The sequence below is a fragment of the Mesoplodon bidens genome (genome assembly GCF_964165515.1).
Source record: "Mesoplodon bidens genome assembly, chromosome: 7".
NCBI classification, from domain to species: domain Eukaryota; kingdom Metazoa; phylum Chordata; class Mammalia; order Artiodactyla; family Ziphiidae; genus Mesoplodon; species Mesoplodon bidens.
This window is the reverse complement of record NC_138164.1, coordinates 41,867,329-41,887,263: the sequence shown is the minus strand read 5'-3', so window position 1 is coordinate 41,887,263 and position 19,935 is coordinate 41,867,329. Positions and strand designations below refer to the sequence as shown.

The following is a 19,935-nucleotide window of genomic DNA, read 5'->3' as shown; positions in this document are numbered from 1 at the left end:
GGCCTCTGTCATCGGAGCTTTGTATGAAATTAAGTCAAAGTGTGGAGCTCCTTTGCCTTTTTTTTTTCTCCTTAAAAAAGAAAAGAAACAATTGTTCCGAGTAAAAACAAACACATTCCAAAGCATGTGTACATTGAAAAGTAAAGAAACTTTATTAACAACTTCATAAAAACTGACTTAAAATTTTAAAAAGAAAAAAACATGTTTTGAAGTCCTTCCGACTGGAGTTGTGTCTCATCGTGTCCTTTCTTTACAGAAATAGTCGTATTAGGACACATATGCACAAGGATTAACACCATGACACACTGTACACGGCGGGCCCCGGCGAGCTCACCAGGCGTCGTCTGAGTCCAGGTCTCTGGGGAGGATCCACTCCACGGATGAGCCCAGGAGAGTCTGAAGCTCGTTCGTGAACTCCACCAGATCTAAGAGCTCCTTACTTTCCGGATTAAAGGACTCCAGGTCTTTGGGGCAAGAGAATAAGAGACTTGCTGACACTTGCCGGCAGAACTCGGCCTCCGCGATGGTGACAATTTCCACATTTGGGAAATTGCAGCGGAATATGCAGGAGGACATTTGCAGTTTCTTGAGCAGGTCTGAGAGCAACAGCCAGTTACGAGGCCTACACCAGAGAAAGGACAGTGGTTTGAGTTTCCGGCAAAATGAGAGGCGCTCCCAACCAGGAACTACCCGTCTCCTGGCGGTGAAAGGGCCTGCTACTTCCACTTTGATTACCCCACCCCCACCCCACTTCTCACTGTCCTTAGAAGATCTACTTCTTCTTTTTCTTTTTAGATTTTATTTATTTATTTATTTTTGGCTGCATTGGGCCTGTTGCTGCGCACGGGCTTTCTCTAGTTGTGGCTCACGGGCTCTAGAGCGCAGGCTCAGTAGCTATGGCGCACGGGCTTAGTTGCTCCGTGGCATGTGGGATCTTCCCGGACCAGGGCTCGAACCTGTGTCCCCTGAACTGGCAGGCGGATTCTTAACCACTGTGCCACCAGGGAAGCCCGGAAGATCTACTTCTAGCGGGGGAACTCTGGACTCATGTGCATGTGTTAAGAGACCACCTAGGGCAGATCAGCCAACTTAGACAAAAGCAGGAGCAGCGCCCCTGAATGAGCCTCGTTGCAGGCCACCCCAGTGCTGCCTTGGCTCTGGCCACAACTCAGGTCACCCCTCTCCAAGTAAGTGTGCCCCGTTCTAGTCACTGGGGAAAACCAGTCTGTATGCCAACCCAAGGGAGATGGCAAACACCTCTTTGACCTCTCCTCTCCTCCGGCCCTCACGGAGAGAGCATGAGAAACACTCGAGGTCACCTGGCTTTCCTTGCCTTTCCCACACCTCCAACCCGCCCCTCAATGCTGCCGGGAGTGAGGCTGTTTCGAGAAGGGAGGTGGTACAATCCTTCCTGATACCCTGCCACGCTTTATGATCTCTATCCCGAATACAATGTCACCACAAAGGCAGACACGTTCCCAGCCTCAGAGTCCAAGGAGGATGCTACTCCTTAAGCACCGGGGTCAACACACAGCAGAGCAAGATGTCCTGATGTGTTCACTCCGAAGGGTTGGTCATCGGGCACAGTGGCCCGACCGTGGGGACAAGACTCGATCTAAGCAAATCTGAAGACACATAAGATCCCAGGTGCCACATACGGCTTTCTCTAATCTTATACGAGAAGACGGTACACATCAGTATCGTCCCGTGGACCTCACGCGCCTTGGACGGCCCCTATGGTAGCCGTTTGGGGTGGATCCCTTCCCCAAGAGTTTACTGACTGAAACTGTGCAATTGCAGTCGCTGACTCCCGTGTCCTTTGGGCTCTAGGGGTGTGTTCCAATGAGGGCAGTTGGCTGGGGAGCCCTCCCACCCCCCAAACTTTTCTGGAAAAGTTCCACTGCATTATGTGAGGTCGGTGGACACTTGGTGAGGGATTCACTCACCCCCCAACCCAGCCACCCTCATCTGCTGAAGGGGATTTCTAACTCCTGCCACCCCACAGAACAGCTGGGCTGGCTCTCGACCACATGCTGGCCACGCTCACCCCTGAGCGACGGACACCTGGACGTTATAACACGACAAAACGGGGTCTTCGGAAAATTCAAACTCCAATAGGTCACCATAGGCCTCGTTGCTGTCATCCTGGTCCTCCGGTCCTGGGGGATTTGCTAAAACATCGTAACCACTTTCATCATCTGGTTCTAACCGGGGGGGGGGGCGGGGTGGGCAAACAAGAGAGAGGTCACTAAGCTGGAGCAAGATTCCAGCTGCTCTCCAAAAAGGACCCTGGAAAAATTCTTTCCCAAGCAAGCCCTGCTCACAGCACCAGCACCACCCCCAGCCCCACCCCCACAAGCCCAACTGAAACGAACAAGGCTGCTCACCACACACACAGCTGCCAGAGAACTCCGAAGAGCAACCGGGGTTACCGTCGTCAGGAGCCTGCAGGTTATTTAAAGCCTGCAGAGAGAGGGGAAGAGAGAGAAAGAGAGAGAGAAACAAGATAACGCCTGCTGGTAAGAGGCAAATGCTGCTGGAGTTCGGGAACATCTCACGCTGGGGCTGGTGTCACCTCCTGACAAGTCCCACTGCACACGCCTCCAGGTATCTGACTGAAACCTCCCCACGCGTCCACCCGCCTTCCTGAGGGACTGCCCGCCTCACCGCCCCAGCCTGCCAAACAAAAGCTAGCCTCGCTAGCTAAGAGTTTTCCAGCCCCCCACCTTGCAAAACTCAAAGTATGTATCTCTTCTTTGACAGACTAACGTTGGGCCACTTTTCCCAGTAAAGGGTCACTTAGAGTAAACGGGGGGTGGGGGTAGGGGGAACCCAGGTGAAAGGCTGTGAAGTCACCGTCTAGATGCTTGAACAAGACCGTGTCTTGACCTCTGCCGTACCTGTTAAGAACTTCTCCAGAAGTTCGCTGTGGTTCACTTTCTTGATGGTTCTACCTGAGTACGTAGCCAGGGTAGGATCAGCACCGTAGGAGAGGAGCAAGCGGACAATTTCGAGATGATCATTCTTGACAGCATCGTGGAGAGGCCTAGGAGAGATGCGGGGGATTACACCTGTGCACGCGACGCTTGCTTCTAAGGACACGGGGCAAAATCGAGCGTGTGCGGCCAAGCCTCGTAGGCGCGCTATTTCACCAAGGAGGTGAGTGTACGGTCGCTGCGACAAATTACTCTGTTATTTCAACACATAACCCTTTACGGGACAGGTGAAGGGACCATCTCAGGCCTAATTCTTCAATGCAAATCTCTCTTAATGCATGGCCCAAGGAGGAACTCAGGCCACGATGAAAACGTTTCCAATGAACTTAAATAGTGACAGACTGTAAGAAGGTAACGTACGGCGGGGTGGGGGGAAGAACCCCAGCATCACGGAAGCAGATACGACAAGCCATTGTTATACCATTACAAAGAAAACCCAAAGAGTGCAGTTTGTAAAAGAAACTAGGGGCAAAGTGGAACCTCTCCTGAAACCAACTTGGAGATGAGTGATCAACCCTCTCGCCCAGAAGCAGTCGACAGGCAGGGCGAGTTCTCAGGAGGATACAGAGTCCTCCTGCCCGTATCCGCTGGGGTCAGGAACACTGTCCGCAGTCCCATCCAGAAAGGATGCTATTTGGAAACCATGAGCCACCAAATACCTTACGGTTTTGCTAATGTTATGACCGTCAGGAGAGCCCCAGTGCCCTGCCTCGTGGTGGCATCCCAGGTACAACCAGGAAGATGACTGGGCTGACTCAGACCTGGGCCTCTGGCCAATAAACCGAGGTCAAGGACAGAGTGGGGGCCAGGCCCGGGGATGTGGGTGGACACGGCAGGTCCTATCAAGCCAGTTGCCACTGGACCTGTCTGTACTCCTGCAACTTTCAACTCACATATATGTTCAAGAGTGAGATTCAACAGACGCTGGTGAAGAGTCCACGGTCTTAAAAGAGAACACCCCTGATTATTCATGCAGGCTCAACATTTTCAGGGACTTCTGTCCATAAGAGTGTCACAGACTTTTAAAGTTCTATGTAAATTTGCCAGAAAGATCTGTCCGATTCCATTCTAGAGGACTCCACCATCAGTGTGCTTACATGGCACTCACTCTCCATCTTTCCTTTTGGGGTTCCCCGCACACCCTGAGAACCACTGGCTATGCCCCAAAAGGGCCAGGCCAAGAGCAAGACCGCCACTGACCCGGTTCCATCCTGGGCACTGCAGTTGACATCGGCGCCATATTCAAGGAGGTGTCGTACGATGTTGAGCCAATCTCTTGCACAAGCCTCGTGCAGGGCACAGTAACCCGCGTTGTTGCAGTGGTTCACATCACAAATCTTGTTCTCCAGGCAGTACAAGACCACTTCCTACGGGGAGAGGAGAGGAGAGGAGAGGAAATACCATCAGACCACCATACAGTGAACCTTGTAAGGGTGACCTCCCCATAGCTTGCCGGTGCCCACTTTCAAAGGCATACATCCTTGGGGCCAAAAGCCCACCATGGCGCGGGCAGGCGGCAGGATCCTGGTGGGGGGTGAGAGTGCGTGAGAAGGGCTTGGAGATGCAGACAGTGTTGTCTAAGGCTCTGCTGCACCAGTGGCCTGGCCATGGGCAAGTTACCCTTGAACTTCTCCAAGCTTCCACAGGGCTGCTGAGAGGACGCATTCGGATAGCGATGAAAGCCCTCAGCCCAGGGGCCGACGTGACCAGTACAGAGGTGTCACGGCTGCTAACATCTTAGATGACACATTGCCAAGCACAGACCATTCTCACTTGATGGGTCTGTTCAGTCGGTGGCAGTGGACGATAACACAAGTTTAGATAAAAGTATGGATGACCAACACTTAAAGAGAGCTTAAATCAGCCGGAGAACATTCCCCAGCTTAGAAAAGCAGGGACACCCAGGTCAGCTACATCCTCGCGCCCCCTGTTAAGACCCCAAATCAGAACCTAGGCCTCAGATGCTCTTGTCTGTATGTTAAGTAGAGTTAAAGAGAAGCTCTCTCCCTCCATCCTCGAGGAATGACACAAAATGCCTCCAATAACCCCACCCTCTATTTTGCCTCACTCCACCCTCTCGGGGCAGAATCAGTCAAAAATTTTCATATTTACTCAAGTTAATGACAGGAACCTGATACACCACAGGCTGCAACCTCCACATTTCAAGAATCAAATAAAACGTTCACCGCCCCCCCACCCCCACCCCCGGAGATGTTCTGTGTCAACACTGTGCATTAGAATCACTGTTATTAACCTTCTTTCTTTGGCTTGTTAAAATATTAATATGAACCACTCCCAGTAAGCAGAGCAGGAATTTATTCAATATTTTATTACCTTAAGAAAGTTTTCAGACACATGGAAAGCATTTGCCAACAGAAAACACGTTATACTGTTTATACTGGGTAAGTCGTGCCCAGCAGAGAGCCGGCAGGTTCTGAGAGCTGGGAGTAGGCGGAACGTGCATGTGATCCAGCACATGGTCTGCTGGGTAAGGGGGGATGGGATGGGGTCAGAACAGGCCTCCTTGTGACATCTCTCAGGTAACTCATCTGTTAAACCCAAAAAGGGGGTCATTCTAGCCGCCCATAAGTGCGAGATGTAAAACCTTTTATGCCCTTTGGAGGACACGCCAATCAAAGGTGACCACTCACTTGGGAGTGAACTAGAATGTTCCATTTGCTTACTACGTGAACCCAATGGGGCATGCTGGTAAACCTGGCCATCGGTGCCCTGTTACTTCAGGTCACTGCAGCAGCTCCCTTCCAAAACAAGAGGAGGAAGAGAAAAGGCATGCCAACGAATGCATTTCTCCGTTTACATCCCAACCTGCCAAAAAGCCCACAATCCTCTGGGCTCCCAGGCCACCTGCCCCGAGCCCTGGTATCCAGGATACCGCATGAAGCTGCTGCTCTTTTAGCAGGCCCTCACTAGCCAGACTTGAGTGGACGGCTGCAAGCTAATGAGTTGTGTGCCCCAGCCAGGGAGAGGCCCTGTCATGTGGCTCTGGGATCAGGTCTGAACGCCACCAACTGCTGTGCACACATCAATTTACTCAACCCAGGGTTTATTTGCTGTGACAATCATGGCCTTCACCTGGAAACCTTCATCACTACTAGGGCAGATTCAAGGGTACCTAGAAATGAAAGGCCGTCCAAGCTGGTGGGTAAGTCAACTCTCTTCTCCTGGAAGATGGCAGCAAAGGCAGCAGTAGCCCCACAGCCAGGTCAGACTTTTTGCCACGGGCTGTCCAAACTCAACCACGTTGATCCCACTATTTACACAGTGCTTCTCATTTCCCCAGATGAGGACGTCTTCTGTCACCCACAGGAACCCAGGAGATAGCAGGAAAGGAAGGTAGTACCATCCTCATTCAACACTTGGAAACTGAGGCCCAGAGATATTAAACCCCAAGTTCAATTAACATCAAGTACTAGACCTATAACTCAGGTCTTTGGTACCTGGTCAGCTGGGAAGATTCAAAAGGCCCAAGAGGGCCCCAGTTAGAGGGATGCAATCCAGCTGTGACGAGCATCCCACAGGCCTTCTCTGTTGGGGGTCAAGTGGGCTAACTACACTCTCCTAGCTAGGAGGGTGATGGCCTCTAAATGGATGGCAACCATCGCCACCAACACTTTTTCTAACTGAAAGGTGTAGAGGCGGGGCGAGTCTGTCGACGCAACACATTCCTTGGTTTATTTTCTCCGCTAGAAATAAACGGGAGTGTCTGAAGGGCAGCCCAGCCATTCCCAAGCAAAGTCAAACTGCTTTTGTCGGACAGCTCTCTGTTCAGCGGCTGTAAGCCGAATGCCATTACCCGCAAAATGTAACCATAAAGGCCATAAGCCCGACGTTGTTAATTAATTAAATGCCTCATTAACTTTTTAAAAAACATGACTTATTCAATTCATAGAAAATTTAACCATCACCGCTAAAGGCACAAGCATGTGGTTGCACACGGGCGTTTTAGCCTAAGAAATAGAAGCCTTTTTCCCAGGAGGGAAAGGTTTGAGGTCTTTGGCCACGCAAGTGATCTATTTAACGCGGATCTGAAGCCAGAGTGTGTTTCTAAACTTCCAGAACCACATTATCATGACATAAAGCTCAGACAGCCTTTATACTGCACATGGTATCTTTGGCTAAGCAGAAGAAAATAACCAAGAATGCTGAAGACAAAACTTCAGGAAAACCCTCCCAAACCACACCCTTATCTGCTTAAGCAAACTGTCCTTCAATTTGAAAAGGTTGAAGCTGCCACATCTCCCAACTGGGCCTTCATCCCAACATTTAAAATTCTGCCCAGAGAAATCCCAGAAAGTTGGATTCAAAGTTGAAAGCGTTCATCTACTTGTCACAATGTTCAGCATCAACACTGGTGATCTGTGGAATCTACATATTGAAATTTACATTTGAAGAAAAAAACAAATCCGACCGTAAACATTCCCAAGGCTTCCTGTGCAATCAAAGGCCAGGTAACCTAAAAAAGGATGGATCAAGTGCCCCTTGGTCCAGGCCTCAGAGCCACCAAACCAAAATGGAAACTGTCTTAGAGGACCAACGAGGGTCTTTTGACGTCTCTGGTCCCAAAGGGAGGCTGCTGGAAATGATGCCAAGTTCACAGGTGGGGCTCGGAGCCCCGCCCTCCACGGCGGGTGCAGCAGCACCCCGCCCCCCCATCTCTAGCATTTGCTGGAAGTGGGAGTCTACTTTCTCAACCCTAACCCAAAAGTTGGGGTTAGGGGTCTCCCCCCCACCTCCAGCGTTTGCTGGAAGCAAGGAGACTATCTTCTCAACCACGGGGGGTCTAGCTCCACACTATGTGCAACATCTTCTCTGTCCTCCTAGGAGCCCGCTCTCAGCTCTTGGGAAACCAACTGGGTGCTCCTTGGACTTCACCTGCAAGTAACTGCGCTAACTACCACAAAGTGCTCTCTAGCTAATGGAGAGGTCCCCAAGAGACGTGCAGATATAAACAACAGCACATTCAACCCACAACAACAACAAAAAACACCCCCAAACTAAGCGTAGCCCTAGTGCTTCCAACTTCCCACCCACAGGCATGCCTTAGGGCCAAGGCAGGCACACTTTGAAGGGCTCACGGCACTATGGACCGGGGTGGGGGGACACGACGGGAGACGGGGGACAGGGGCACAGAGCTGGCTGAGGGTGTGGGCGCCAAGGCTCCGGGCCAGCCTGGGTCCTGCCACCCCAGTGCTCAGCCACACCTCCACGCTCAGCCTGCTGCACCGCGTTTTACTGTCACCATTCAACTCCCAGAGGGCTGATGCCAGCACAGAAAAATGCCTTTGCCCTGTGGGCTATTACATCACAATTGCTACTGACAAGTATGGTGGGGAAACTGCACAGGGCATGGAGAGTCATCTGTCTCACAGAGGTTTTGAACTGTCAAAAGGGCAATTCCAGTGTGAGCCAGTCTTGCTGAGGAGCGTGGTGGGCTGTGGAGCACTGCTGGATTGCTACCTGTACGGGTATCAGCTAACCCCTCTGAGGCTCAGTTTCCTCATCCGAGAGTGGGCTAGTACGCGTTACTCCCAAGTGAAGGTGTTAACAGGGTGAAAGGAGTTACTACAGATCACACGGGCTTAGGCAGATATCAGCTATCTTTCTATGTTGCTCTAGCAATAGAGGCCATCACTGTCATCAGCCGTGCTGGGTTGGGATACAGCAGTGTGGACAGGGAGTTTTGTGCAAGGCTCAACCCCTGCTCCCCGCCCATCAGCCCTCGGCTCCCGTGCCCTCTCAGAAAGAGACTGCTCAGGTCTGCCCCACTCCCACCCCTACTCTGCACAGACACTTCCCACCCGCTACCTCACAGGGGCATCACTCTGCCCCAAACAGCACAAGTTAGTAGAGCTAATAACTACTCTCCTACTCTCCTTCCTGCTATTCAGAATCCAAAAGGGCTCATTAAAATTCCCCTGGTCGCCAAGCCCTGGGTTAGGTCAGATTTTATATCAGAGATAAGTGAGCCAGACTGGCCGAAGCAGCCTACCTGCCTGAACGGGAACGGAACATCAGAGAGGTCTGCCTTTCTTTTCACACCACGACTGAACAAGCCATCAAAGAGCCCGCAGTGTGAGCAGGAGCCAACGCAAACACCCTGCTGGAACACCCAGCCCAGCCCGCCACGTGGAGGGGGCTGGGCTCTGAGACACGCCCTCCATCCCCACCCAGTGTGTCCCCCACCCAAGGAGCAGCAGCCGGTGGATCCTGATCCGGGGCACCCACAAGGATGCTCACCTCGTAGCCAAGCCGGGAGGCCTGCTGTAGGAGGGTCTCGCCCGCGTTCTTATTGACAATAAGTCTCCGCGCTTCCGGTGGCATCGGGCGGGACTGGGTGGTCTCTGGAGGGGAGCTTGAGCATGTCAGCTGCGAGGCCTGGGAAGCTGGTAACAATTGCTGCAAACGGTCCAAGGGCTTCTGGTCCTGCTTGGCCGGCGAAAGATCATAGTCGGAACTGGGCTCAGGCCGCTTTCAAAATCTACGGACGGTCACCTATCACGAAACCAGGCAGCGCACACATTTCAGGCTGTCCTTCCACCACCCGCCTGGTTCGCTTCCTCCCTGAGTTACAAAGCTGAGTGGAGGAAAGCACTTTTCCTCCTCTCTGTCTGGGGGAGGCGGGGCGCGAGGAAGGGGTTGCATTTTTACTCGCTGGAAACTTCACCACCACCCAGGAGACACGTCCCCTAGGAAGGGGCAGGGACGTTTTGGGGGCAGGGGTTCAGGAAAAGGAAAGCTTTGTCCCCAGAAGCAGAGAAGTAGGCAGGCGGGATGTGCCTGCACGGGCCCGGGGGGCGGGGGAGAGCCAGGGGCAAGAGGTACCTTGCCATCCGCATTGTCCACCTAGGAGTCCCCTGGCAGCGGCAAGCCCCGCCTGGGCTCCTAAGGGATCAAATGCTTGGTTTTGCACGGTCGCTTCCCGGATGGTTTCTCGCTGTTGTCGGTGTATTGCTGCGGCAGGGGCCAAGGCTGCCGATCCATTTCTTCGTCCATGCACAGCACATCTGTCAGGGGGAGAAGCAGCGGGCGTTACACAGTTGTAGCCGGTGAGGAAAGAATAGCCCATTGTTAGCACTGGTCTTTGGAGCAGCTTCAGTTTTTAAAGATATACCAATTATGTTTTCAAAGCACTACTATTTTAATCATCCCACATTCAACCGGCAAATAGGCTAACCCACGAAACGCCAAATGGCAAGTCGCTTCAAAGGGCCGCAAGAGAGGGCAGAAGCCAGCCCTTCGTGCGCTCCCGTCCCCACCCGTGGGGGGCCTGGGTGCTCGGGACAGGGCGACTGGGGACAGCCTGAGGCTGGAATGAGGGCACTGACAAGCGCCCGGGGTCACCCAAGACTTCCCTTCCTGCCCAGCCGCGGGCTGGGTGATGAGGAGCAGCCCAGGAAGTCGAGCTCCCACCTCACTGTCTATTCCATAAGGAAGTGTGCAGGCTGAAAGGACCTCAGGAAGAAAACTCCCCGCTCGCCACACGCTACTCTTGTCAACTTGGATGGCGCTCAGGTCCCCTCCAGGGCCGTTTCCCACAGAGGGCGGGTGATCCACCCTCCAGGAGCGCCCCCCACCCCGTGCGTACCTTGTTCATTGTCACTGCATTTAAGGGACTCCTCCAACCAGCTGCTGTTGCTTTTGGCCTCTGCCCTTTTCCTGCCAGGTTTCTCTTCGGAGATGCTATTGCCCTGGGGGGTGACCGCAGGCTGAACCGCCTGGGTCACTTCCTTCCTGCCCTGCCGGCCAGGTTTGCTCTCTGCTCCCGACGTTCTCTAAGGTGCAGCAAGCGGCGCTGCTTTCTGGGATGGAGCCCTGTTAATTCAATGCACACCTCAGGTTGGTCAGCTCACTATAATGTGGCTCTTCTAAGTGGTTAGAGGAACTGTTTGTCATTTCCCTCTCAGGCCAGTCAGCTAATGGAGAAATAACTACAAATTAATGAAGAAGCCCCCCAGGGCGGGGGGGTGGGCCGAACAAACTGTCTTACACATCACTAACAGGGGTGGGGGAGGGGAGGGGTGTGGTCACTGTGTTGGCTGGAACTTGTCACCAAGTCTCGGGAGGGGGCCTATTTGCCTTTGGCCACCTTTGGGCTCCAGCCCCGGCAACTGGCTTTCGGGGGGTGGGGGGTGGGGAGGTGTGAGTGGCTCCCCCCAGGGATCCAGGGTGGGACTGGAACTTTCCACTGCTCCGCTCCAGGACTTCCGTAGGGTGCCCTGCAGGCCCGAAGCCAAACCGAGCTCACCTTTGGAGACCCGTCTCCGCTTGGCTTTCAGCAGAGAGTCCTCCGGGAGCACAGTGGTCTCAGTGTGGTTCCTATCGCCAGAGACCTTGCGCTTTCTGTTCAGCCGGAGGGTGGGGCTGCGTGACGCGTCCGGGGCCGCCTGGTCGGCGGGGGACTCTCTGGGGGGCTCCGTGTCCATGTCCTCAGGAAGATCACTGTCTTCTGGGGCTTCGAAGGGGTCAGGTTTGCTTCCATCATAACGCTCCCCTAGGGGAGGGGAGACAACCCGGAAAGGAGGGAACAAAGGTCACCAGGAGCAGGCAGGACCCCCATGCCCAAGGCAATCTGCTACCAACAGACCACCCCCCCTTTGGAGACCAGGGGCCTCACACGCCGGAAGCACAAAACCCTCAGAAAGACGTCCCAAAGGAAGGACAGCTGAACACAACCAGCAAAGAAAGCACAAAATGAGGTGCGTAGCCCACTCACAATCCATCCTTCAAGGGTCAAGGTGAGGCATCTACACCATCCCTCTATAGGCATGTGAGATCACTCCCTAACTGCTTAACTCTCCAAGGTGGCTTACTTTTAAAGGGCGGGGTGAGTGACCTCACAGTAAGATCCAACCAATCAGGGCAGAGCTACAAATGACTATGGAAACAGCTGCTAGTCAACAAAAAAGGCTGATGTCATCAAGAGACCAAATAGCCCCCAACTGCCATCTACACAGACATAGCACCAATGTTCACTTGGGTCAGCAGGGGCGAGGGTGAAGAAAAAGGGTAGGGAAAGAATGGTGGGAGGCTGGGAAGCTGGGGAGACCAAGGCAAGAGGAGCCTGGCAAAGGGAAAGGAAAGGCTTCCTGGTGCATACACAAGGGTCAAGGGCAATTTCAAAGAACTCAACCAGATTGCTACAAGTCCGTCTGTCCTCTTTCCACACCCGTGGGGGAAAAAGCATTTCACTGCCATCGAGGGGCTGCTCCTAGTTCCTGTCTACGAAGAAGGCCCTCAGTGACACCAGTCACCCACCTGGCACGTCTCCACGCCTTCCTTCCCAGGCAACAAGCATCTAAGGACATTTGAAAGACAAGACTCCAACCCCCTTCATGGGGGGTGGGGGGTGGGGGGGGTGGCGGGCAGGGCTGAACTGCTCACACCCCAGCTCTGCCTCTGTAGCTCCTGCCCCCCTGCTCAATCTAGCATCCACTTGGGGCTTTTCCTCCAATCACCCCAGCCTAACATCACTCCTCACTTTTGCTCTAGCCAAAGAAACAGTTCAACTGCTTTGCTAGTCACATTGTTTCTAACACACAAATAATTCCATAATGATCACTGTGCTGTTAAAGAGTTCCCCGAAGATGACCCTGTGTCCATCACCGGCCGGGGGTGGGGGTGGGTGTATGAGTTTGGTATTTCATTAACACCTGAGCTAAGCTCCCACAGCCCGTTTTTCTAGATGAAATCATGGACACACCCCTCACATGCTGCTCGCATTCCTCCTCCTCTCCCTAGACCACTTCAAGTATCACTCCCACTTCTGCCCAGCCAGCTGGTCCCCTGATCAGCCTGTCTTGGGGGGCATTCCCAGCATTTAATGGCAGCCAGTTGTGGGGATGAACCTAACCCTGGCCTGGGCTAGCCTGACCTGTGTTCTCAATGGTGGAACACACTTAGCTTTCCTCCAAGGGTATCCCAAGGTGGGAGAGATCCCCATCTACTCTTGCCAGAATGGTGGAATCACCCCAACCGCGAGGGTCTCCTGTCATGGCAGCAGGAGAAACCCCAAACTCCGGGCCTGTGCTTACAGGTGATGCAGCCCAGGCTACCACAGGCCCGGTGAAGACGGCGTGCTGCAACTCTCACTCGGGCTGCTCTGTGACACTCTTAAACACTTGCGCAGGAATGGCGCCACTTTACAACTCGGCCCCCTTCACTTGTAAAGTGCGAATGTTATTGCTAGCCTCCCTCCAGGGTGGGCTTCATAATCACGGGCCGGGCTCAGCACAGAGAAAGGCTGGAAAAATCCCTTTAACCAAAAGATGCCAAGACTTTCAGACCAGCCTGAATCTCAGGCCTGAAATGTAGGAAATTTTAAGAGGTGAGCCCTGCTGGTTACACCATTGGACTTCTCTGGTCCAATCAGCCTTCCCTAAAAGCTCCGTGGGAGGGGATCCATGGAGGAATGGAAGGGCTACCTTAAGAACCCCCATGTCCAATTTGAAAGTTTCTTTTTCCAAACTAGGTCCATCCACCCATCCCCCAACCCCGGAGCCTTTTAGGGCAAAGACCTCAATTCCCCTCAGCTAAGGCCCCCCAAGACCTTACGCTAGTGTGACCTTACCCAGGCCAGTAATAACCCTGAAGGACACCCACCCCGACTGCCCAAGATGCCCATGGCCACCAGCCATGGGGTAGAGGCTCCGTGTCAGTTGGAGCTTCTCAAAGACTGTTCTAACCACGACCCACAGGAGGATGACCCTTGAGGGCAAAGGAGATGGGGAGATAAATAGATACACGGGGATCCTAACCATCAGGCTTTGCCATCATTGCTACTTTTGGCCCTTCTAAAAGTGGGAAGCCATGTGCCCTTGGTCACCCAGTCTAAGCAAGATGTGCACGTGGTCCCTGCAGCATGGTCCTATGACTCACAGCACATATATCCCAAATTCATTATGATTGTACCATAGCATCACCTCACAGAAGCATCACCACAGCAACATTTACAAGTCACTGTGGCAGCAAAGCACCCTCACCACTGTTGAGCCATGCCCAGTGAGGCCTAAACAAGGTGAGAGGGTTCTGAGTCGCTGCAAGGCTCCCCAGGATTAAAATCCCCTTCTCTGTAGCTTAACTATAATAGCACCTCCAGTCAGGGCTAACCTTGTTCAAAGTTACACCCGCTACACAAGGAGTGCAGGGGATCTCTGTTCCAAAGTAGTTTACAAACGTGCAGGTGCTCAGCTGGAAGAGAAGTTCCCTGAGCAAAGAAGTTTCATGAAGCCCCTCGACTGAGGCTTCCTCCAGCTCCTGGCCAGGCACTGCCACTGAGCAGGTCCTAGGCCTGTCCCAGCCAAGTGGCTGGCAAGGGAGATGGTTACTCCAAGTTTGAGAAGGAAGGGACCAATGCCTCCTTGCCCCGCCCCATCTTCAAATGCCACTGAGGGTTCCTAGTGATGAACTTCCAAGTCTGAGGAACCTCCAAACTCATTTGGTGAACTTCCAAAATAAAAATTTCACTCAGCCACCCATGTGATCATAAAGAATAAATGAGTATCTCAGCCACTGTGTTTTCAAGTTAATTTCTTTTTTAAACAAGCCCCTAGCAACAAGATGCACCCGCACCAGGACAACCAGGGCCGCGCAAACAGCACCCACCACCTTAGAAGCTCCTGGGCCCTCCATGAGTAGGGGCTGCCTCAGAAGGGGGAAGGCATCTTGAAGGCATCCTGGACCCTCTCTGTGACCCCTGCCCGCCCCAAATCCCCGCCCCAGCTCCCATGTGCTCACAGCTCGGCTCTCGGCCACACCGACACCCATGAGAAGGACCTGAGCCCATATCAGCTCAAGACATGATGGCCCAAGAACAAGAAGGCCCATTCATATCCAGCTGAATGGAGTGAACACCTGCTGGGCCTTGGACGTGGAGGCCGCAGTAAGAACAGTGGCCCCTTCAGGTGACCTTTCCTGACCAGCTATTTACAAACCCCACGTCTCTACAAGACAGAGGGTGGGTGGGGAACCCACCTCCGTTGCCCCAACCTTTCAATCGCAGCCCCTCACCTTCCCCAACCCTTCTCCTGCCCTCCCATGGTGGCCATTCATGGCTCACTGGGCCACGTCCCGGGTGCTCCAGGAAGAGACCCGTCGGTCGGTCTGAGATTGGAGGCAGGCGGTGGGGGGAGGGGGCTTTCGGAATCATCTGGGGCTCAGGCCCTGCTCCCCATCAGCCACACCGAGTTCTCGTCTCCACGCTCAGCAGGAAAGACTGGGAAGGATGCACACAAACGTCTCTGGGAAGAAGGGCGGGTGAGGCCACTGAGACGTGAAGGACAGCGGCCACCGTGGGTTTGGCCACGTTGCTGGAGAAAAGGGCAAAAAGACTCGAGGCCGGTTACCTGCCCGCTCCCTTCCTCCAGCCTCCCTCACTGTCCACCCAGAACAGGCAGATCCCCTCCTCAGAAAAGTGCAGCCCCGTGAACTTGGCCGTGCCCACTTTTACCACATCTCTCTGAGAAACTTCCCCAGGAGCTGAGTTATGAGGCCACTCAGGAGGTTAAGGGCTGCGTGTCAGCTGTGAGCACAGGCAAGGAGGGAGGCCTTCTTGCTGCTTCACTCCAGGGTGGCCTGGACCCTCCGTTTTTCATTCCAATCCCGAGGGGGAGGAGCTCGGAATCGTCTACTCCAGGCACATCGAGAGCCCCATCCGTCGGGTAAGGCCGCCACTGACTAGCCCCAGAAACCCCCTTCTACGGGAGCCACGTAGGACACACCGGTCCCGGTGTGGCTTACCCAGAACCCTGGCCACAGGCCTTTGTCTGACCCCAAAGATGAGCTGGGGGAGGGCAGTGCTCCAAGCAGCAGAGAGAAGCACACGCTGCTGCTGACCACAATTTTTCCGAACTGCATCAGGCACCCACGACCTAAGCGTGCGGGCGAATGCCGACCCTACGACCGGGTCCAAGGGCCTGGGCCTCCCAAACGTGCCCACCACCCCCGACTGTCCCGTCTCAGGAGGATTGCACGCCCACCATGTCCTCGACGTTCACCTAGGTGCCCTCACTCACCATCACCGGTGAGGTTTCTGGGGTCCGGAGCAGGCTGCAGGCCACAGGCCACAAGCACGCACACTGAAGAAAGCGGGAGAAAGACCTCCACTTGCTGCCAACGCATCTCATTAGCCCAGGAAGTCTCGAGGGCAAAGCCCGAAGTCAACCCCAGTGGGGGAGCAGCCGAGGGGACCGCAGAGTGTGACTCGAGGCCAACACGAGCTTTCTCTCCAGTTCGGCCTCCAGAACAGAACACACCCGTCTGGTGGGAAGAACGGCCTCGCTGATCCCACGGCCTTGGAGCGTGGTGTCAGCTCCTCATGACTGCAAACGAGCCTCCACAGAACACAATGATGCTCATCTCTCTGGGGCCTTCATCAGCCCTCATCGCACTTGAACGAAACCTCTGCCTCTGGAGGGAGAATCCGAGTACCCTCCACTCCCTCCCACAGGAGACTGTCACTCTGGAGGGTCTGGCTCTGGCTGCAAGTGTCATTCCACTGCTACCAAAAACCCGTGTCCGTACCTGCTACAAAACAGAACACATACCTGCTACGCCGGAGGTCCTGCACTGCCATTCCTCTGCTCTACTGTATCAGACTATGACTAACTACAGGACTAGCATTGCTCCGGAAAAAGGAGACGCGTGCCAGGGAACAGCATTTCATAGGTGCTTCACTCCTGGATGCCGCAACGCTCAAAAGGACAACCAGCCTTGCAATCCACAGCTGGGAAGGGTGGCCAGAGCAGCCCGTTCTCCGAACAGCCAGCACCCAGACGCTGGGCCGTCAGAAGCGTATTGTTTCCTCTCACCTCCCTCGGCACTGGGAGCGGAAGCGCCCCGTTCCCACCGACGTGGTACCACACGCGAGCCGCCTGGGTTCACTTACATCTCTCACTGTCGTTCTGGTCGGCAATGGCCTCCTCCAGGGCGACCGACTTTGGCTTTTTGTCCTGACTTCCTTTCAGCCTTTCCCAGTCAGCGGGGCTGAATTTGCGCACCTCGGAGTCTTTGGTCGTGGGGTGGCCACCTTCTCGCTCTTTCATCTCCAACTCTGAGAAGCGCATCACTGCACGCTACAAAGAGAACGGAGATGGAAAAAAGACACACCTTACCACCAAAGCTATTTCACTGCCCTTACCTTAACGGAAAGTATCTTCAAAGAAAAGTTTGCCCAAAACCAACCACAATTTATGATACAACTGAGATATTTTAAAATTGAACGATAAAAACGTAAGAGTGTCTATGTGTAACTAGTCACACACTCTTTATTCCTAAAACCATACGTATGTAGAGATATATGTGGTGTGTATGTATAGCCATACATACACTGTGGCATACAGACAGACATTCTCTTTCGAAGGTAAATAAAACAAAACAAAAACACAATGCAAAGAAAACGAAACAAAAACACAACAGAAAAGAAAACAAATGCACAATGAATAAAGATGACCATGGCCCACAAACTTCCCTTTGTATATTTGGAAATGAAATTTAACTCAAAAGGTTTATGGAAGATTCTAGTAATAAAAATTTGAAGAACTGACCTCACAGTAAGCAGCGGGTAGACATAAAATACTGTCCTCTTGTAATCCTTCCACCTATGTAATTAAAATGGGCACTCAATGGATCATTTAGATAACTTCATCCATTTTTATAAGCATAAACCAATTTTTTCCTTAACATTGCAAAACAATTTGGCTTTATTTGTCTTTTAGTTAAAACTAAAATATCTTAAGGAAATTCCTATACAACATCTATCATTCACTAGCAAGTTAAATACATACTCTATCCCTTTAAGCAAGGTTTGTTTTTTTGTTTTGTTCGTTTGTTTTTTTGGTGGAAAAAAAAAATTGCACAAATCTCACAGACATGCGGCCGCTACACACCTCCACCAAGTATCACATAAGGCATTCTAAGCAGCGCTTTTAGGTATATTTGTTAACATACAGTAACGGCAGAGAAATCAAAGCGATTGATAGGCAAATGTCTTTTAGACATCCTTCGCAATAATTAAAACTTCCTTTATCAGCATTCGAGTGGAGTTTGCTTAAAATCTACAGAATAACTTAAAGTATCCACTTACGTCCCCTTACTGGACACATTTCAAACATTTCAATTACCCTAAGCTTCATTAACCAAATCAGCCCGGTGTCCTGCCCTATCATACCCCCGGCCCCCTCCTCTTCACACATTAAAAAAACCTGACAACTGGTCAGGCTCCTGAAATTCGGGTTGGGGGGGCTCACCTGCAATGCCCGCTGCTCCCGGCCGAGCTGACTGGAGTCTGCGTACAGTCCGGTAGCGACACACTTGAACCGGTCACCCACGTAACCAGCGGAGTTGGCGATTCTCTTTGCCAGCTTAGATGGCTTCGGGTTCAGAACTTTGCCATCGGTTGATCCTGCCTCGTCAGCTCCGTCTTTCGTGTAGGTGGGGGTGACGTCCACACTCGGTGGGGCACTGCCCACGCAAAATGGTTTGGGATCCTCTTGGGTTTTCCCGAACGTGACCGCAGAGCCGTCGCTCCCCAGGGTCGGCTCCAAGAATGGAGTCGAGACCGGCGTCGCCAGGTTCTCCTTGTTGGTTACCGCTGGAACATTCTCCTTGCTTAAGCCGGAAACAGGCTGGCCCGGAGCCTGTTTGAAAGTATAGGCTTCGTGGAAGTCACTGATGCGCCCCAACTCCTCTCTCAGGGCAATGAAATCCCGGTGTGGCTGTAGGGCCACATTTTACTTTTTTTTTTTTTTTTTTCGGTATGCGGGCCTCTCACTGTTGTGGCCTCTCCCCCTGCGGAGCACAGGCTCCGGACGCACAGGCTCCGGACGCGCAGGCCCAGCGGCCATGGCTCACGGGCCCAGCCGCTCCGCGGCATATGGGATCCTCCCAGACAGGGGCACGAACCCGTATGGGGAGGAGGAAGGGTAAGCTGTGACAAAGCGAACGAGAGGCATGGACATATATACACTACCAAACGTAAGGTAGATAGATAGTGGGAAGCAGCCGCAGAACACAGGGAGATCAGCTCGGTGCTTTGTGACCGCCTGGAGGGGTGGGATGGGGAGGGTGGGAGGGAGGGAGATGCATGAGGGAAGGGATGTGGGAACAGATGTATATGTATAACTGATTCACTTTGTTATAAAGCAGAAACTAATAAAAAATAAATAAATAAATAAATAAATAAATAAAATACAAAAAATACAAAAATAAAAATGCTCCCTGCCTCAAAGGAGTTTACAATCCCTTAAAGGAGACAGATGAGTCAATAGATCAGAAATACAGATACTATGTGAACACCAGTAAAACTGCCTAATCCATAAAGAGTCGGGGGGTAGGTATGGTTGGCCAAGTTTATCAGAATTTATGATTCTAGGGCTGAATCTTGAACATGGGTAGAAATTAACCAGGTGAGAAGCGTGGGTCACGATACTCTAAGCAGAAGAAGCTTTATGGGCAAAGGCAGAGGCTGAAAAGCACAGTGCTTAGGGGACCTACAAGCAGTTCAGCTTGCGTGGAGGCAGCATGAGATGAAAGTCTGGGCTTGTAAGTAGGAACCATGCCAAGGAGTTTGGACCTGATTCTTAGAACACTGAGAACCACTGAGAGATTTAAGCAGGTTGTGATGTGATCAGATTTAAGTTTTAGAAAGAACCCTCTAGCTGCAGGACTGAAAAGGGTTTAGAGGGAGGCAAGGCATGAAGATAACACATAGTCTCTATATAAACCATATAATAGTGTCACTAGGGTCTGAACTAAGGAGGTGGCGGTAGGGATAGAGGATACAGGTAACGAAGGAGCCGTTAACGACGCTGACTTGACAGAGCTTGATGAGGAACTGAGTCCTTGAAGAAGGTGAGAGAGAAATCAAGGATGATTCCCTGGTTTAGGGTTTGGGAGACTGGGTGGGGGGTGATGCTGGCCACTG

The 19,935-nt window shown here is 52.6% G+C and overlaps 2 pseudogenes across 2 annotated transcripts in view; both read right to left on the bottom strand.

Moving 5' to 3' along the window:
* Positions 1–19,935, bottom strand: part of LOC308620770 (centrosomal protein of 78 kDa-like) — a 1,829,729-nt pseudogene that overhangs the window by 1,234,342 nt on the left and 575,452 nt on the right. The window lies entirely within an intron of this gene.
* On the bottom strand, positions 130–18,742 carry LOC308620090 (BCL-6 corepressor-like; annotated as a pseudogene). The gene is made up of 12 exons (XR_014017894.1): positions 18,260–18,742; positions 17,558–17,611; positions 16,900–17,086; positions 11,263–11,508; positions 10,603–10,829; positions 9,840–10,021; positions 9,255–9,509; positions 4,197–4,363; positions 2,890–3,046; positions 2,388–2,463; positions 2,048–2,204; positions 130–622 (listed from the first exon to the last, which is right to left on the bottom strand). The product of XR_014017894.1 is annotated as a BCL-6 corepressor-like (transcript).